The sequence below is a fragment of the Vombatus ursinus genome, unplaced genomic scaffold (assembly GCF_900497805.2).
Source record: "Vombatus ursinus unplaced genomic scaffold, bare-nosed wombat genome assembly UNPS02006779.1, whole genome shotgun sequence".
Classification (NCBI taxonomy): domain Eukaryota; kingdom Metazoa; phylum Chordata; class Mammalia; order Diprotodontia; family Vombatidae; genus Vombatus; species Vombatus ursinus.
This window is the reverse complement of record NW_020946557.1, coordinates 20,498,812-20,518,270: the sequence shown is the minus strand read 5'-3', so window position 1 is coordinate 20,518,270 and position 19,459 is coordinate 20,498,812. Positions and strand designations below refer to the sequence as shown.

General features: G+C 36.2%; 1 protein-coding gene across 2 annotated transcripts in view; it reads left to right on the top strand.

The window, feature by feature from the left end:
* The window catches only part of PTPRK (protein tyrosine phosphatase, receptor type K), a 723,664-nt gene that overhangs the window by 151,745 nt on the left and 552,460 nt on the right, over window positions 1-19,459 (top strand). The gene's annotated exons all lie outside the window — the stretch shown is intronic.

The window sequence follows — 19,459 nt, the reverse complement described above, 5'->3', positions numbered from 1 at the left end:
GTCCATCCTCCCTGACTGGCCCTTCTAAATTGGGAATATATTCCACCACTAAAATTGGCTTGCTTTACCCTCTCTGTGCTGACTCAGCTCATATTCTGACTTGTGGTGCTATATTCTCCTTTGTACTCTGTGTTGAAATCTCAACCCTCATTAAAACTACATTAAGACACCATCATTCCTCCTTTAAAACATTTTCCATGTTGTTGCGGCATGATTTTTTTGCTAAGGTACAATTCTGATCATGCTACTTCCTTACTCAAAATCTTCAGTGGCTCTCTGTTGCCTGTTGGATAAGGCCCTTCAGCTTGTCATTCAAGGCCCTCCATGATCTGCCTTCAAAGTATATATTTCCAGCCCAGTCATGCTTTCCTATTATTCTCATATACTCTGTGTAGTAGCCAAATTGAGACTATTCCTTCCCCAGTCCGTCTTGTGTTTTCATGACTCTTCACTTTGTTCTCATTCTTATCTGTGTTTGTAATGCCAGTATTTATTGGTTAAGTCCCAGTCTGTCTGCCAAGCACCAGATGAATCCTGTGGAAGTAAGAAACGTGCAGAAGAGACAAATTTTAATTGGAGTCAGTTTTGTGACACAATGTGGTAGAGTGCTGGATTCTAGTCTCATGCTGACCCAAGTCAGAAAGACTTCAGTTTGAATCTTGTCTCAGACACTTAATAGTTCTGTGATCATAGTGAGGTCTTTGTGCCTAAATTTCTTCATCTGTAAAATGAGAAGCATGATGAACTCGATGACCTCTATGACCTCCAGGGTCCCTTCCAGCTCTAAATCTAGGATGTAAACTTGATTTGATATACTATGTAGGATGAACCATCTGAGTTGGGGCAAAGGAGTCAGGGAAGAGACTGGCAAGTCTCCTTGACTGAACAGGAGGAGGAAAAATGAAGGCAGATGTCACTGATGACAAACTTAATCAATATACAGTTATGCCTACAGGCTTGTCCTTCTTATAAAACCAAAGCTATTGTATACTATCATGACATTTTGTGTTGATTTATTATCTATTGAAGGTGTTCCAAAAGTCTTAGTGCAATTGTAAACTATGAAAAATTTTCAGACACCCTGTTTTTTACTGTAAAATATTACTTTTCTATATAATTTTAATATTATGGGAGTTGAGGTTATGACCATATAATATGAAGTCTACTTCCTTTTCTAAGGGACATGCCAGTGGACCACACAGGAACCTGGTGGTTTTCTTTTTCTTTTCTTTTAGAAACATTTGGGGTTAAATGAGTTGGCCCAGGTTGCACAGCTCATAAGTGTCTGAGGTCAGATTTGAACTCAGGTTCTCTTGACTCTAGAGTCAGTGCTCTTATCCACTGTACCACCTAGCTTCCCCAGAGATGATTTTTCACAAACTCTGCCAATTTCAGTAAAACATTGGAAAGCATATACCCTACTGACTCTAGTTAATAACCTCGTAATATTAAAAAAAATAAATAGGGCATCATTGCTATTCTTATAACTTTAGTGTTATTGTTATCACTCATTTTTATACTTGTAGCTCTCTGTCATTTCATTGATGCCTGTGCTGCCTCCATTGATGCTGCTTGAAGCATCTCCTGATCTTTTGTGGGTTTCTGTGGCTAAAATATTCCTAGGCTGATGAACAGTCTCCTGATGCTGAGTCTCTCCACATTGTTGTTATATTTGTTGTTGTTATGACTACTGTGATTAATATACTGTTAGATTGATGAGGTTTTTTGAGGGGGAAGAGCTCTTTGAAAGTGATTAGCTGTAGAATATAGTTATGTTTTTAAAAACTAACCAGTTTTTTTCCCTGCTGCTACCTTCTCTTGCTCCTTTTCAAAAAATTAAATTTTACACATTTTAAGTCTTATTATAAAGAAATTTGTTTTTACCAGCAAATGTTCCTGTTTGATAGATTTAAAAAGCTGGTCATTATATTTTTGGAGCAGGAACCAGAGTAAAAATAAAAGCAGGTTGTTGAATAAGTGGTGTAGATTGCTTCAACCAGTCATTTGCACTGGATGAGACCCAAGTATGTTAGAAATCATGAACATATGATCTACAGATCTGCAGATATGATAGTAGAATAATTGCTTCTTTCCAATGATATGCATTCAGTTATTCTAGGAATTGTCTGTTCTGATCCTTTTTCATGATGGTAAATAGTACTCCTGAGAAATCTTGATCAGTGTGCAATTAATGAACTAATTATTGGAAGTTACATTTAAGTAGCTGTGCTAGTCACAACAGTCAGGCATTTTAAAAACTGATAACTAGTTATATTTGAAAATGCATAATTTCTATACCTGAAAAAGTTTCATGAAGGTGACTTAAGATTAAGACCCAGAGCATTCATGGCATGTACTATTTCTCCAACTTACAAGACAATGACATTTAGAAATTAGAATCAAATTTGGAATACGATGGCTGACACATCATTTTCTTGACCAAATATTGTGACTGTTAATAACTTGAATATTATCTAGCACTTAACTTCGAGGAGTTCAAATACAACAGAGTTTTAGTGTATTGCTTGAAACACTTCATCTGGAAGAAAAAAAAAAGACTAGTTAATAGCTTTTTAATTTTATGGATGAGAAGATTAGGGCATAGAGAAGAATCAGTTAATGGGTATGGAACCCAAGTTATTAGTAGTTTTCAAACTCTTAAGAAGCTCTGCAATGTTAATATGAACTCACTGAAAGTCCAAGCATAGGAATGCCATAGAAAAAGGAGCTATGCAGTATGTCCTGCATGAGCAGTCTAGACGCATTGATTCACTTAGGAATTTTTCTTTGGAAGGTGATAACTAGGGATGAATTCACAATTATATGACTTTATTCTTTTCTTCCATCTCCTATGTTTTTCCCATGAAGATTTATAGTAGAAAGAACCTTGATTTCTTTCTGCTGGGTCTACTTTTGTTAACCACATGGGCACCTTTGATGGATCTTGTTTTTGTAGGAATAAAATGCAAAAATGATTTTCTCGAAACTTTTCAGAGATATTAAAATCACCTTGTTTATAGTCATTGGGAGCTGAATTAATTATACCTATAGTTTTCCTGACTTATGGATTAGTGCCTTCTAAAGTTGGATTGTTTATTTACCAAGGGATTTTTAAAGGTTTAATGCCCTGTAAAGCACACTATGTCTTCTTAAGAAGTTTTCCCTCACCTGGAATACAACTTTTAATTCATAATCCTAAAGTAGATCTTTGCCCCGATTTTAGAGAGGTGTTGGATTTTGGAGATCTGTTTTCTATGCTTTCTCTTTTTAACAGGACTCCCTTCATAAAGGAAAAATGATCTTCTGAGTTTCCAGACCAAAGCTCAGGCAAGAGGAATTTTGAAATAAACCAGGCTTGCTCATATGTGAGTGAGGTAGAGACCACCAGGAATCTCTTCCTGTAAATATCTATCTATATATCTATCTATATATATATGTGTGTATATATATATATATATATATATATATATATATATATACACATGTTAATTTAAATATGAGCTCAAGTGGTTTCCAGTTTTGTCAATGTAAATATGGCTTCAAACAGAAATTGTATTTTGCAACTGCACTAACTCTATATTACTTTGTTCATTGGGTTTTTTGGGTTGGTATATCTAAAGCTAAGTGAAAGGCTATGATAGTATTCAAATAGATAAGAGGATAAAAATTTTAAAAAAAGTTAAATACTTTGATCATCCACAAAACATTTTTTCACCTATAGATCAATGACTTCCAACCCCATTCGTGAAATGAGATAATGTCACAGGTTATTTCAAGTGGTATCATGAAATTATTAAAACAAAAACTTAAATCTCTTGTTGTTTAAGTACTGTGTGTATGTGTATGTTGAAATCACTGAATCTAGGACCACTGATTTAGGAAGTACAGCATAGCTAATACCCATATTCACCACAACTAACTATTCATGTGTTTAGAATTTCAGTGGGTTCATGGTTTAAATAAAAATAAGTACAAGTGAATACTTGTGTGTAGCCATTTTTGAGGGAATTGAAATGAGAAGAAATGTTGCCAAGATATTGTAAATGTATTTTCATGATCTTCATATGGACTAATAGGACAAGTAACTTGTTAAATCTTGTTATTTAGAGCAACTTCCTTGCTGTAGTCAGTAGTTAATGGATATGGCCTGTGTAGCTTATCTTAAAGACATTGCTGTACTAAAGTTGTAGGGGAAACCTCAAGGCATAGGAATCAAACTTTTTTGCACTATTCTTTGTGCCATCTTTGCCCCTAAGCAACTTTCTGTAAAGGTGTGGGAAGAAAGAGAAGAACTTTAGAGCCTTGAATGTTGTACTGACAGAATTATACTGTTTTGGGATGATCAGAAAACTCCAAGTCTTGCCTCAATTTAAGAATAAACGATAGGTAATGAAGTCTATAAGGATGAATAATACCAGATGTGTTGAGGATGATCTTTTTTTGAGGATGTTTTTTCATGGAGGTCAATAAGGCTAAACAACATAGGAGTGGGGTCATATAGATTATAAATTTACAATTAAGAAGGACCTTAGAGCCATATAAGGGCATTTCCCTTATTTTACAGATAATGAACTAAAATCCAGAGACATTGAATGAATTTTTTTTTAAGTGAGGCAATTGAGGTTAAGTGACTTTCCCAGAGTCACACAGCTAGTGAGTATTATGTGTCTGAGGCTGGATTTGAACTCAGGTCCTCCTGACTCCAGGGCTGGTGCTCTATCCACTGTACCACCTAGCTGCCCCTTACATTGAATGATTTGTCCTTGGGTTCCTCTGACTTATAATTTGCAGTCTTTCTAATGTTACCATATTGCTTCCACAGGCTTCCATTGACTTAATGTATTAGGCAAAGCTGAAATCCCATGAGATCTCTCTGTACCTTCTATAGATTACCAAGGTTATGACATGATTATATTTTCTAAATTAAGAAGTTGGTACCTGATTTGAAAAAAGGATGTTCCTCTTGCAAAGCTTCATTTAAGATAATTTTTTTTCTCTTGAGATTTTCATTGTTCCAAGAATTCTAGAAGTTATCTCAGAATAATATGGTTTTGAGACACCTCAACATTCTTAAGTAGATACTTTCAAGAACTTTTGGTCAACATAAATTCCTGTTTTTTGGTTCCTCCATTACATCCCAACCTGGAGAGGTGGTGGGAAGGGAGGTGTAAAGAGGAGAGATTACTTTGGCCTTAATAGATATTGTCTTTCTTTCCCATTACTTATATTTTAGATTTGTGTCACCTTGATGGGAGATCCCCTAATCCACTGAGATTTTGTCAAAGCTACCTTGATTGAATTTGGGAGAATACCCTAGCTTCATCAACAAGTCATTTGCAAACCATCTCTTTTTACTTTTACAACTGTCTATTCTTACCCATTTCATTTGCATTCTTCTCTATTTTGATTTCAAGTATCTTTTAGCAACCTGATTTGTTAATTTTGGAGGTTCATCTTATTTGTTTGCAGCCCATTCCTCTAAATCTGTATTATAACTATATCTCAATGAATAGTAGTAGTCTCTGATTCTCAAAATGTTTTCAGTATAGCAAATTAAAATTTTTTCGCCATTAACCCATTCTTCCATCTGTTTTTGTAGTCTAACTTTCCATTGATCAATGTAAGTCAACATAAGCCTCTTTATAATAATTTTCTTTTCAGTCAAGTTGATGAGTGATTGATTATTGACTGGCTTTGGAACTAAATGACAAATCACATATTTATTAGTTTTCCATTTTCCAGGCTAAATAATTCCAACTATTTTGGACTTCCCTCATAGGGGCTAGGGCTAGATGGCTCAGTGAAGCAGTTAGCTGGTGCAGTGGGTACAGTGCAGGACTTAGAATCCCAGCCCATACACATACTAGCACCTTGACCTTAAGCAACTCACTTAATTTCTACATGCCTCAGTTTCCTTATCAGTAAAATGTAGATAATAGCACCTACCTGCCAGAGTTGTTGTGAAGATCAAATGAGTTAAGATATGTTAAGCACTTTGTATACCTTAAAGGACTACATAGATGTTAGTTATTATTATTATTATTGCTATTATTAATATTAGCAGAAGTATTTTCCCATTTTATAATAATTTCTGTGCATTGGGTTCTGGGCCCAATATAATTTTTTATGCCCTTCTGAAATATTCAGTCAAAAATGAAACACTGAATAGTGCTACATATAATAATAAGGATCACACCACTGTTGAGCATAAAAAGAAAGATTACTTGGTGATTCTTACATGTCAGACACCATGTAATTGATCCTGACTGTGTGCTAGTTTTTTGAAGCAGTTTTGCACTGTTGATACTGATGTATAGTGATATTGTGACCATGTCCTCATTATTTTTTTCCTAGCTTGTACTAATTCATCATGTCCCCCTTCTCAAAATACCTATCCCTGTGCTTGTTAAAATACCCTTATTTCTGATGGTTTCTGCAACATCAGCTAGTGGAGGGAGATATAGTAGTTGTAATAGGTACATGGAATGAATGATTCTAATATTATATTGTCACTCTTAATATTTAAAAATGACAATGTCTATGTTGGTCAATGGCTGTTCAGCTTATCAGAATGACAAGTTTGTAGCTAGTAGTCTGCCCATGTCCTTAATTGCTGGGCCCTGGTGCTCTTTGTAACCTTGCTTCCTATTTAAGATCATATAATCATATGTTTATAGATGGAATTAACCTTATAGGTTATCTATGCTACCTCATCCAATAAGCTGTTTGGCATATGTATTTGTTGCTCAGTTTCCATATGGTTCTGCTTCCATTAGTACAACACAGCTTTATGCTATCTGGTACCTGTCTCACAGGGTGGTTGGGAGGATAGTGATTTGTAAACCTTAAAATGAAGTATGAGAGAAAGGTGTGAAGGGAGCATTAATTATTGTAGCAAATTGTGTGATTTGACCTCTAAGGTTCTTTCTAACTCTGGAATTCTAGGAGTCTTCTAATTCTGTGTTATTTGTGAATATTTAATTTGAAATATTTTAACACTTTTTCATAGAGGCAACATCACACAGAGAGCTGGTCTTGGAGTTAGGAAGACTTGTTTCAAATCTCATATCTGTTACTTAGTAACTGGTGATCATGGATCAATCACCTAACCTTTGTGTGCCTCAGGAATCCTCTAGGACTAAGTCAATTAAATGGTTAACAAGTATTTATTGGTAGAAAGCTTGTGCTCTTTATTGGTAGAAGTAGTTTCCATACTTTGACATAGAGAAATTACAGATCTTCCCTTGTCAGATTTATATATCAAGCCTTACTTTGCCTTAGTATTTTTATTTTTGTGGGGAGGTGACCCGATGTGTAATGTCATGCTCTGTGAATATTAGCTATTAAACATAAACTCTCTAATTTGATATCTAATGAAACTACCTGCCTCCCAGCTCCTGTAGGTACTAGTGCCCTATCCTCAAAATCAATCTCAATCTCATTCCCTCCCCACCCTGCCCCCTCCCCTCTCCTCCCCTCCCTACTCCTCTTCTGCTCTGTCTTCTCCTCCCTCTCAATATAGATATAGATATATAATATATGTGTATTATATATGTATGTATGTTACATATATATGTATATATTTCTAAATCCTTTATGGACATATTATTTCACCTCAGTAGACTGTATATTTGAAGGTCAAAACTGTCTCCTTTTTTGTGTATCCAGATCTAGCATACTTCATGGCAAATCAGAAAGTTAACATGTATTGAAATATTTGTTGAAATGAATTATATGCTTGTTATGGGGTACCAGAGAAATTCTGAAAGGAAGCTTCTTCTTTGGAGATCTTTAAAAAGAAAAGCTGCTTAAGTATAGACCTTCCTGGAGGCAGGAATTGATCTGACTGAACTCTCAAGGTTTCTGCCTCTACAAAAAAGCAGGGTCTTGTCTATAGTTAGACTAGTGTTTTAAATCGGCAGTGGAAGTAGTGATTACACTGGGCTGTCCCAGAGAGATGACACATCAGAAAATAGGTATCCCAGCTGAGAGTTTTACAGTTGGAGTAGAAATGAGTTTCATTCTAAAAATGAAATTCACTGTTAAGTTGGGGAGGGAGGGGAGATTTATAAACATTACCTTTGATTTGTTTTCTTCGAATTTTGCCCGGAGCAGACTTGGTAGTTCAGAGAGGGGAGAGTAGAGAGGTCTCTGCTGAAGGAGCTACTTCAGTGGCTGGTGTCCTGCACTTTTGGAAAATATAGCTTCTTTTGGATGTGGACAACTGATTAATTTGCTCCCTTTCATCAGACTTTCCCAGGTATCCCTGGGAACAGACTGAAAGTGAAGGGCTGAGGTTTGACAGGAGTTTGTAATTGCTAGTAACAAGGTTTCTAAACAGTCAATTTAACATACTTTAGAAATCTGAAACATATTACAAGAAGGCTGGACAGACTGAGCAATTGGCTACAATTTTCTATTTCCACATAATCAGAGTTGAATGTCCTTTTCAGTCTATGACATTTCTATGATTTAGTATTTGTCAGGGCATTCGGGGATATCACTGCCACAGTAGAAATGCCAAGGTTCCATTTCTTTACACCTAGTAGCCCTCCCCCCTTTTCATCATGTGTTTTTCTGCTGATGTTATCTGTGTCATCTTCAACTCCTCACTTTTACTCCATGTATCCAATCTATTGTAAAATGTATGTGGCCTGTATCTTTACAGCATGTCTCTCATACGTTGCCTTCTCCTCACACGATATCCACCCAAGTAAAGGCCTTCATCATACCTCTCACTTGGTTCAGAGGTTGTCAGACTTGCTGCTCAGCCTCAAATGAAAGCATCCTTCTGAACTCTTGATTTCTGACTGAAGAAGATTAAAATGTAATTGGGAAATGTTTAACAAAATAAATAAAAATACAATTCACCATAATGTTAATTTGTAGTGTTCCAAATTAATATGTATCCTGCAGGGATCTGTTTCTATCTAAATATGACTCCTGCTGACCTAGACTGTTGCAATAGCTTTCTAATTGGTTTCCTTGCCTCAGGTCTCTCCCCACTCCAATCTATCCTCCACCCATCTACCAAAGTGATCTTCCTAAAGTGCAAATCTGACCTTAGTTATGCCACCTCAGCTCAATAAATTCTACTGTTCAACTGTTACTGCCAGAATAAAATATAAAATCCCATTTGACCTTTAAAGATCCTCACAATCTGGTTTGACTCCACTCACCTCTGAGGCTAAGGGGCCAGAATCTGAGCCCTAGATGTTTCTCATTTACTTTATAGACTCTTAACCTTTTTCTCTTCCACACCTCCTTCCCCATCTAAGATGTAGGTTTCTGATTGAAAAGGAGAAGCTTTGTGATTTTGTTAACAGTAATAATCATAATAATAATAATGAGTAATTATTATTATGTTTACATAGTACTTTAGGTTTGCAAAGCACTTTATATACAAAGAACAAGCATGGTTTCATTTAGAATAGGTGATACTTATTTAATATTATTTCTTTTTTAGAAAAAAATGAGCTTAGACCATTTAAGGGAATACTGTAGATATAATTTACCTACATTTTGGTCAAGTCAGTAAGCATTTATTAAGTACCTACAATGTATGGGGAACAATCTAAGTGCTGGGGACACAGCAAAAGGCAAAAACAGTCCTTGCCTTCCAGGAAGTCTCAATATAATGAGGGAGACAACATGAAAATAATTATGTAGAAACAAGATTTATTGTGTATATTATAAATTAAAGGTATTCTCAGAGGGAACCTGTAGCCTTCAGGGGTACTGAGAAAGCTATTTTGCAGAAGGTGAGATTTTAGCTAATTTGAAGGAAGTGAGGAAAGACAGGAGGTAAAAGTGAGAAGAAAGGGAGGACATTCTAGGCTGGGGGACAGTTAGTGAAAATACATTGGGGGGAAATGGAGTATCTTGTGTGAATATCAAAGGATTTGATAAAAGTTAATCTTATCCATTAATCAGCACATATCTACTAAGTTCCTACTACATACCAGGCACAATTACATGTGCTGGGGATACAGATTAAAAAGTGAGTCAATTCCTATCTTTAAGGAGAATATAAGCTTCTAGAATATAATTCTCTTGTAGCTATTTGTTATCCATACTTTTCTTGTGGACAAGATGGAGAGATGTGGAGTAGACAATATTGTAATTAGAAGGATTCAGAAGTTGTTCAGTGAGCAGACTTGAAGAGTAGTCATCAATGGTATAGATGGCAAACTTCCTCCTCAAGGTTGCTGGAAAGAGAATTCACATGCTGGATGACAGTTAGAACCTAGGAAAACCTTGATTAGATAGAACATTGAGCTAAATGGAAAGATTGATTTAATAGGATAAATGGACTCTCACATGTGGGCTCACAAAATAACCTTTACAAGTAATGAGAGTCATGGTTAGAACATAGTTTGGTGGAAAAAGATCTTGTGTTTTAGTGGACTTTAACTTTTGATTTTATTTGGGCCCACAGGTTAATAATGAGATTTATAAGCCAGAATGTTGGAAAAGGGCAATCAGGATAGGAAAGGCCCTTAAGTACGTGTCATTTGAAGATCGGTTGAAGGAACCTGGAGAAGAAAAGCCAGTGGCGATTGGTTGCTGTGTTGAAGTATTTGAAGCTCAGGTCTATGGAACAGATGTGAGACTTCCTATGTTTGGTCCTAGAGAACAGAACCAAGAGCAATGAGTGGAAGCTGAAAGATGCAAATTTAGATATGATTTCAAGAAATATTTCCAAACACTTCAAGGTGCCCCAAAATAGAGTGGGCTGCTTTGTCAGGTGGTTGATTTTCCTTTGACTGGAGGTCAACTGCTTGAGATGATATAATGGGAATTCCTTTGGGTATGAGTTGGATTGATTGTCTACTGAGAACCCTTCCAATTGTAAAAGTCTGAGTTTTTTTGACTTCCCATTTCATCCTCATAACCACTATATGAGCAGAGCTGAGCACTACTGATGCTCTCTCTTATCCCTGTTTTACAAATGAGGAAACTAAGGCTTGGTGGCCTTAAGTGACTTGCCAATGGTTACCCAAATAGTAAGTGGCAGTGTTGTTTCAGTTATGTCCAACTCTTTGTGACCCTATTTGGGGTTTTCTTGGCAGATACTGGAGGGCTTTGCCATTTTCTTCTCTAGATCATTTTACAGATGAGGAAATGGAGGTAAATAAAGTTAAGTGACTTATCCAGAGTCACACAGCTACCTGAGGCCAGATTTGAACACAGGGAGATGGGTATTCTGATTCCAGGCCCAACACTCTATCCACTATGCACCCTAGCTACCCAAGTGGACATAGTGGAATTCAAATTCATGTGTCTTCCTGACTGTAAGTCTAGCACTATTCACTCTATCATCCCTATTATCTCTGTTGTTCTAGCATTCTTATTGCTGTGACTTCCTCTAGGAGTTGGCTAACTGGTGCTTAAAAATGCATTCATTCCCTTTGGCCTTCTCTCAGGTTCCTCCTCAGTTTCTTATCTTGTGTCCTTGGATGGTGTTCCTTACACTTTTGTTTTGCTCTTGGCAGATAATCCTGGCTATGAATTCTAGCACCCTGATTTTCAATGTTGGCCTGGCCATTCTCTGTCTCAGATTTTAAATCTTGTTTGTGGCATCTCCAAGCTGTGGTGTGCGCCTTGTTCTTGACAGGCAAATTGTGATTCTGAATGAAACTTAGAATCACAGATACTGTAAAGTCATTTTGTCCAATTCCCTTATTTTACAAATGAAGAAATAAGTCTTGAGAGGTTAAATGGTCTGAGCTTTCACAGCTAGTTAAAACAGTTAAATTTAAATTAAGTAACATAAAATTTCACTAGTGCCTTTTGTATCATCTCATTTGTTCTACAAAACAACTCCCTGAGATGAATACTACAGATTTTGTCATTCCTATTGTATGGCTAGGGATGTAATGGTCAGGTTACCTTTGTGTTGAGATAAACTTTGGTAAAATTAGGGATGACAGTGCTGCTTTTATGGAAGCTGCTGATGGACTACTTTTACAAAAAAATTGATGAGGACATTCTCTTTCCACTAAAGCAATTAGTGCCCACTTCAGTCAGAAATTTTGGCACGTGGAAATAGTCATATGCTAGTGCATAGGGCAAAGTGTCATTTAAAGGTTGACCCAGGATTGGTATCTTGTTTCCCAATAGCTACCTTAGTGGATGACTAGGAAGGTAATATGCCAAAGAAGGAAACCCTAGTTTCTTAAAGTCTTATTAATAATGTAAAATGCAGAAGACTGGAGAAAGGACTCTGACTTAACCACTTTGGACTATCCACTATTCTTAAAGAAGAATAAGAGACCCAGTAATCTGAGAAATAGCATTTGCTTCAGATTATATACCATTTGGATAGAAATACTATTGGGTTAATAAGCTTGTATTGTGTTGTTAGAATCCTGCCCCTCCCTTAATACCAGGTTTGTCTGAAACTGCATGTTCCCAGAGATACAGCTTTTGGTGAATATGGGTAATTCTTTCATCACTACCTGTGTCTTGGTGCAGTGTGTCTGCTTCTTATTCAGAGGGGACTCTGAGTGCAGGCATGTACCTTAGGGCCATGGATAACTCCATCTTCTTTGACCATTTTCTCCAGGGTTGGGCAATTAGGAGAGAATATAAGCAGACTAAACATAAGAATATTCCAGGGCCCAGGCCATGTCGACCTGACTCATCGACACACCCTCAAATCTCACCTGATGTTCTCTGAATTTGTCTTCACACCTGATCCCTGAAAATCAATAGAATTGTAGCTACCACATTGTCTGAAGATGCATTTGCTTCAAAAATTCATTTATCTTTACTTTTAAATGTCGGTATTTCAGCCATGGGTAAAAATACCATCAGACCAGCTTGACTTGTTCTACCTGCCCTCATTAGTCAGTGAGGTGGAAGAGCCACTTGTATTTTCTCCTGCTTGTCTATCTCTGACTCTGTCAGTCTGTCTTTTTGACTGTCTCAGTCTCTGACAGTCTGTTTGTCTCTGTCTCTGACTGACAGTCTCACTGTCTGCCTGACACTGCCTAGCTCTGTCTGTCTCTGCCTTATAGTCTCTCTCTTTCTTTCTCATGCATGTGTGTGAAATGGACCTGAACTGAAGATGAAATAGTTGTCCCTTCCACATCATGGGGGTTAGGGGTATGCCCTGCCATTTGGAAGGCCCTCCCTTCATATAGAGAAGTCTGAATTTCTTCCTTTTCTTTTATGGGGTGTTTACAGTACCTTATTATAAAATTTGGGTTAAATATTTGGTCACTAGCTCCATGTCATCTGCTGGCCTCCCACAAAACTCCCTTCAAATACCCATTGAATTTCTTATGCCAACCTGGGATATATTGAAACTGCAATGAGGGAAGTCATGATGTGGAAGATAATAGTAATAGGGATGAACAATTAGGACAATTAGGGATGATTTTGAAATTATCTCATTTTTCTTAGAGTCTTTTGTAGCTCAAAATATATTTTGTATATATTATGTATATTGTAGACAATATATTTTGTCTAAAATTCTACAAGCATATTTGTATTGCCCAAGTTCTGTGGATCCAGGATTTAAACTATATTTGCTGATTATAGTTCTGTATTGCTGGCAGTGGATAGTCAATGATTTTTACCCAGGCATGTGTATTTGGCCACTTGCTATTAGATGAAGTTGAAAAGACATTTCTTTGTCTTGTTTAATATTTTTTAAACTGAATTCCATTGGGTTAAATTGGTTCAAAAAAAGCAACATCACTTGGTTTTGGTAATATACCTAAACTTTGATAGATTAAATTCAATTGTTATGAGTATTCCTTCCATCAGTGCAGATCTCAAACTGTCCCTGTCTCTTAAGTCCATTTTTTTTTCCTGTGCCCATGTTATGAGTATAGCATTCCTTTGGTTACACAATAAGAGTATGGTGAAAATATGTAAAATTAATATGCCTTTATTAATTTTAAACAAAATTACTTTTAATGATCATCATTTCATATTTGCCCTAGTGTAGCTGTGTAATTTGATAGACTAAAGGTAAAACTTTAGAGGAGATTTAATTTTTGTGACTATTGTTTGACGTTGGAATTTTGATCTATTACATTTTCTTAGCAGTTTATTGTATCCTTTGTTAAAAGATTTATTTTAGGCAGACATTTGTATTATGCTTTCCTATTAACTCATATAAAGATAGTAGATTTAAAGTTAGTTTAAATTAATGCCCCATGTTCAATGAGGTAATAGTTCTATGTTTTTCATTGGGAGGAAGATCATACCAAATTTAATGGACAGTTGAATATTTAAATGAGGAAATTAATGTTTCTGATTTGAATTCACAAGGGGAAATGATTATATTTGTGAGTATGCTTGAAGGTCATCAAACATCTGAACTAATCATTTTTTCCAAGTACATTTGGTTTTACATACCCCCTCCCCCATATGTTTTGCCCCATACTTCCCTCTTAACTTTTAAAACTTTGTTTATTCCAAGGGAAATTTAATTTGAGCAAATGAAATGAAAATGGTCTGTGTCTTTAGTTAAATGGAAGCTTGTTCTATGCAAACAGAAAAGAAAGATAACTCTGTGTGCTCATGGTCCTCATGTTCAGTAAGATAATTAAGAACTACACAGCTGCTCTCGAGAAAGGAGGGGCACTTTCTGGAGGATGCTGCAAATTAAAATCTAACACAGTATGGCTGTCCCCCACTAACTATTCTGAGCCATCCAAAGCACCTATGGCCACTTCCCGTCTCCCTGCCCTATACTGGTTCAGGGAATATAGATTTAATGTTGGAGCCACAGGTCTGCTTCATTTTACTTTGACTTGTCCCAGCATTTTATCAAATTATGTGCCTTCAAAAAAGGTTCAGAGTTGAGTATTCATCTCTGATGACTACAGAGAAATAGGCGCCATTCCCATGTTCACACAGAGAACTACTGTCAGCTCTGTAACTAAATTCCCAAGGCTCTGTTTTTCAAAGTGCCAGATGCTCTGGCAGGCCACATCTCAGGCCCACAGCATCTCCTCCTGTGTGCCTCTCCTTTCGAGTGAGCAGTTTAGGAACTTAAATAAGAACTGGTGGTACAAGGCAGATTGACATTTGATTTTTAGGTGAAAGGCTTGCAATGCACTTTATATGCTTCATCATAGTAAAGGGCATACATTTGCAGTGATGGACTTATTTTTTCAGCTGATCACTTATCATCATGGAATTAACAGTCTTTGAAATATCTTTTCAGAGGCATGTTTTGAAAGAAAAAAAACTTTCTATTTACATATGTGTTTTTAATTTGCCTTCAAAATTTTTCTCACTCCTAACCCATTGAGAGGGCAAGTAATATGATATCAATTATACATTTGAAATCAAGCAAAACATATTTATATGTTATCCATTTTCCTAAAATAATGAGCCATGATATTCTTTGTTAACAAGACCATTGCTATAAAACTAAAGATCAATCCATAATGTCTTAGAACTTAGAAGGGAATTTATCTTCTAGTCTGACTGCTACATTTGACTGTTGAAGACATGGTGACTCAGAGAGCTGGCGGCATAACTGAAACTGAAGCCCAAGTGTCCTTCCAGGCTCTACTCATTTTACAAAAGTGTCCATTATACAGATGACTAAAATGGTTCAAAGGATAAAATTCTGGGCTTGGAGTTAGAAAAACCTTGAGCTTGACTGTTGACTCAGGCATTTATTAACTGTGTGACTTTAAGGAAGTCACTTAATGCCTTCAGGCTGTTTCCTTAACTTTAAGATGAAAAGATTTGATTTCTGTGATTCCTTCCAGTCCTAAATCTATGATCTTGTGATTTGTGAATATAATCCCAGATGAGGCATGTGTATTTTATAAAGTGAGTTCACTTTATTATGTATTTCCACATACTCCATAGTACTCTTCAATTTCAGACAAATATGAGCTTGAATTTTCTTCAAGGAAACTCTCATCTAAAGAATCTTTATTTTACCTTATATCTAATAGAGAACAATTGAAGCTTTTTGATATGGGGGCCAACATGGATACTTAAACTTTGGAAGATTATTTTGGTAGCTATGTGATAAATGGATTGGGGCAGGGGAGAGACTCAAAATAGTGAGATCAGTTAGAAGGCTGTTGAGTCCAAGTGAGAGGTGATAAAGGTCTGAAATACTGAGGTGTCCAAGTAGGGAAAATGGAATAAAAGTGAGAAATTTTATGAAGAATTCACAAGATGTGGTAACTGATTGCATTAACAGAGAAAATGATTAAGGATGACACTAAGGTTCTAAACTTGGGTAACTGGAAGGCTAATGGTATATATTCAATAAAACAGAAAGCTTTCAAGGAAGGGTCAGTTTAGAGAGAAGCAGCTAAGATAATGAATTCTGTTTCAGATGTGTCTGTTTTGAGAAGCCTGTAGACATCCTGTTGGAGATATCCAAAAGGGAGTCCATGGTGCAAGATTGAAGTTCAGAACAGATACAATGGATATATAGAAGAGAAACATTAGGGCTAATAAAGTATTTGTGGGAGTCATTCATGTAGAGATAATTGAAATCAGAAGAAGTGATGAGATCCCAGGAGAAATGGTATGGAGAGAAAATGAGAGGGCCATAGAGGTAAGCCATCTAAGTTTAGGGGACTAAATGGGATGATGTTCCAACAAGGGAGACTGAAGAATTCAGAGAGAAGAAGCAATGCTTAGTATAGTGGAAAGAATAATTGTGATTAGAGATGCTAAATTCAAGTCAGTCCCATGCCTGCCTCTTACACCGTGTGTGACTTTGGGCAAATAATGACCTTTTTGGGCATACCAAAAATGAGCAGATTGGACTAGCTAGCCTTTCAGGGTCTCTTCTAGCTTTCAATCTTTGATCTTATGCAGTAAAAGAACTAGGAAAGCATCCAAGGGAGGTGTGTTTATCTAAGAGAGTAGGAATGGTCAACCATGTTGGATGTGGCAGAGATACCAAAGGATGAAGAATGAGAAAAGGCCATATGTTTTGGCAGTTAAGAGATTACTTGTAATCTTGGAGAGAGCAATTTCAGTTCTCATCATTATTATTTTATGCCATAACTCAAATGGTGACTCAGTCCTTTCATGTTCACATTGAGTAGTAGCATAATGATAAGGTGAATGTATTCCTTTCTTTAGTTTTGAAGCATTAGGTATCTTGAGAAACATAAAAAAGCAATACAGTTCTAGGTAATTTTTCTTGGGCAAGGAAATACCAGCATTATAGAAATATCATAGAAATTGGAATACGAGTGGATAGAGCACTGGCCCTGAAGTCAGGAGGACCTGAGTTCAAATACGGCCTCAGACCAAACACTTGACATTTACTAGCTGTGTGACTCTAGGCAAGTCACTTAACCCCAATTGCCTAAAAAAAAAAAGAAAGAAATTGGAATACATTCATAGTCTTTTTTGTTAGCTTTAAAAAAAAAAAAAACCCTACCCATCAGTTTAAGGTTTTAGCCTTGTGAATAGATACAAAAATACCAAAATTGCAACATATGCTGTTTTCCAGCCTCATGTTGCTTAGGGGATATAAAAAAGGCAGAATGACCAGTTAGCGAGCATTTCACCAATGGGAACTCTGTGTTACCTGGAAGTCTTGAATTTCATAGATGGACACTTGAAGTTAAGAAATTAGAGTGGGAAGCATTATAGAATCTTAATGTGTTTACTGTACCAGTAGAAGGAAAAGGAGACAGATAAAATGAATGAAAATGATCTTCAGTATAGTTTGTCTTAATTATACTTTATTGCATTTTAAGTCTTGGGAAATTAGTAATCTTTCCAGAATTAATTATTTATTAAGCATGATGCTTGATTAACTGGAATTCTTTACTCGATCACCATTCCTGATAGAGTTTATTATGAAAACAAATAAATCCACCTCTTTCCACGTGGAATAAATAGTTTCTCCCACGTAAGTAAGCAGTTATCTTATTTTATGGGTGGATTTTACAGGTTTGCTGTGTTCCCCTACTTCAACAAATAGCTGGGGCTGACCCATTTATTTTGCACTGACTCTCCTGGTTGTTATTGCTAATCAGATGCCTGATGTCTAAAATTAACATTGAATCTGAAGGAAGGCAATTAAAGCCATTTGTCTTCCAAATGAGTCAATGTAGGAACCACTAGTAGTTTAAATTTATATACTGAGGGCACTTAAGCCATTAAAAATGGTAATGGGGTGCCCAGAAAGCATATTTTGCAAAGCAGTAAGTCATTTTAGAACCCTTACAACAAACTAAATTTTGTGAAAAACTTTTCCTTTCCATTGTAGGTGAATTTGAGTTTCATAGTGCTTTTTAAATTTTATCTATTGTAAATTTATTTTTTTTTTCCTGAGGACAAGTATAGAAAGGATTTTAAGGGCAAATCATTAGGATAAATTTAAAGTTCTCCTAGACACACAAGTTATCTGTACATTGCAAGCAAAGGCACTTACTGGCAACTCTTCCAGACCTCACTGAGCAACTCTTGGCCAGTAACACTGACATTTCTGCCCATGACATAGCATATAACATTTACATTTTTATCATAATTGTCAAAATCGTGCTGAATGGAATTAAACTTCAGCATGTGGGGCAGAAGTAACTCCCATTTCTTTTTAGGCTATGAAATCAACCATTTCCCTATCCTTTTGTTTCCTGAAAAGTAAACTAAGAGGACTCAAGGCTGTACACTTAGACCTCCTCAAAAGAAGAAACATAACAAGCAAATTACTTGAAAGGAATTGGTATGTTTATTTTTCTCATTAGGTCCATTGACTGATTGTAGTAGTTCTACTGACTTCCTAAAATGCTTAGGCCTATGGGCTAGCACTTATTTTCATGGTTTGATTAAGCTAACTGTAGAATATGCTTCTAAAAAAAGCTGTAAAAAAGAAACCAAAATAAACAAGCAGAATTTATCCCCCTTGACTGCCTCAGACACTCTCACAAATTAAAATTAAATGTACAACTGACTTATGTTATGGGAAAAAAACATATTTGTTTTCAAGAGGCCAGGAATAGAGATATAGAAGGAAAAATCCAAATCATATGGAGGCTAATCTTAATTACAAGATTACTTTGCCCTCTAAACCAGTAATACAATATGAAATAAAGTGAGCCCATCTCTTCCTTATATGCCATCTTGTGACCCTGAATGAATTTCTGTTTGGACTGGGTTAAAGTCAGGAACATTAAAACTATTTTGTAGTAATTGAAATACTGTTTCAGTTGAATGAAACTGTAATTATGGCATCAGACTCATTTTCTCTTTTTACCTTTTAGTTAGTATTGAACCCCAATAAAATAGTCTGTTCTAAGAAAGAGACAAATGAAATTAGGGTTTGTGGGTCCACAGTTTAATTTCTCTCAAACTGGCTTGACATGCATGGGAGTTCAGTCCAAAACTGGGCCCCTCCTAGGGGTGCAGTTCAGAACTGAGTCGACTTGGGATTTTGGGGTACAGGGTTATATGCCCTTCTAAAAGTAGGTGTTCCCAATGGGTGCCAATCAATCCTGAT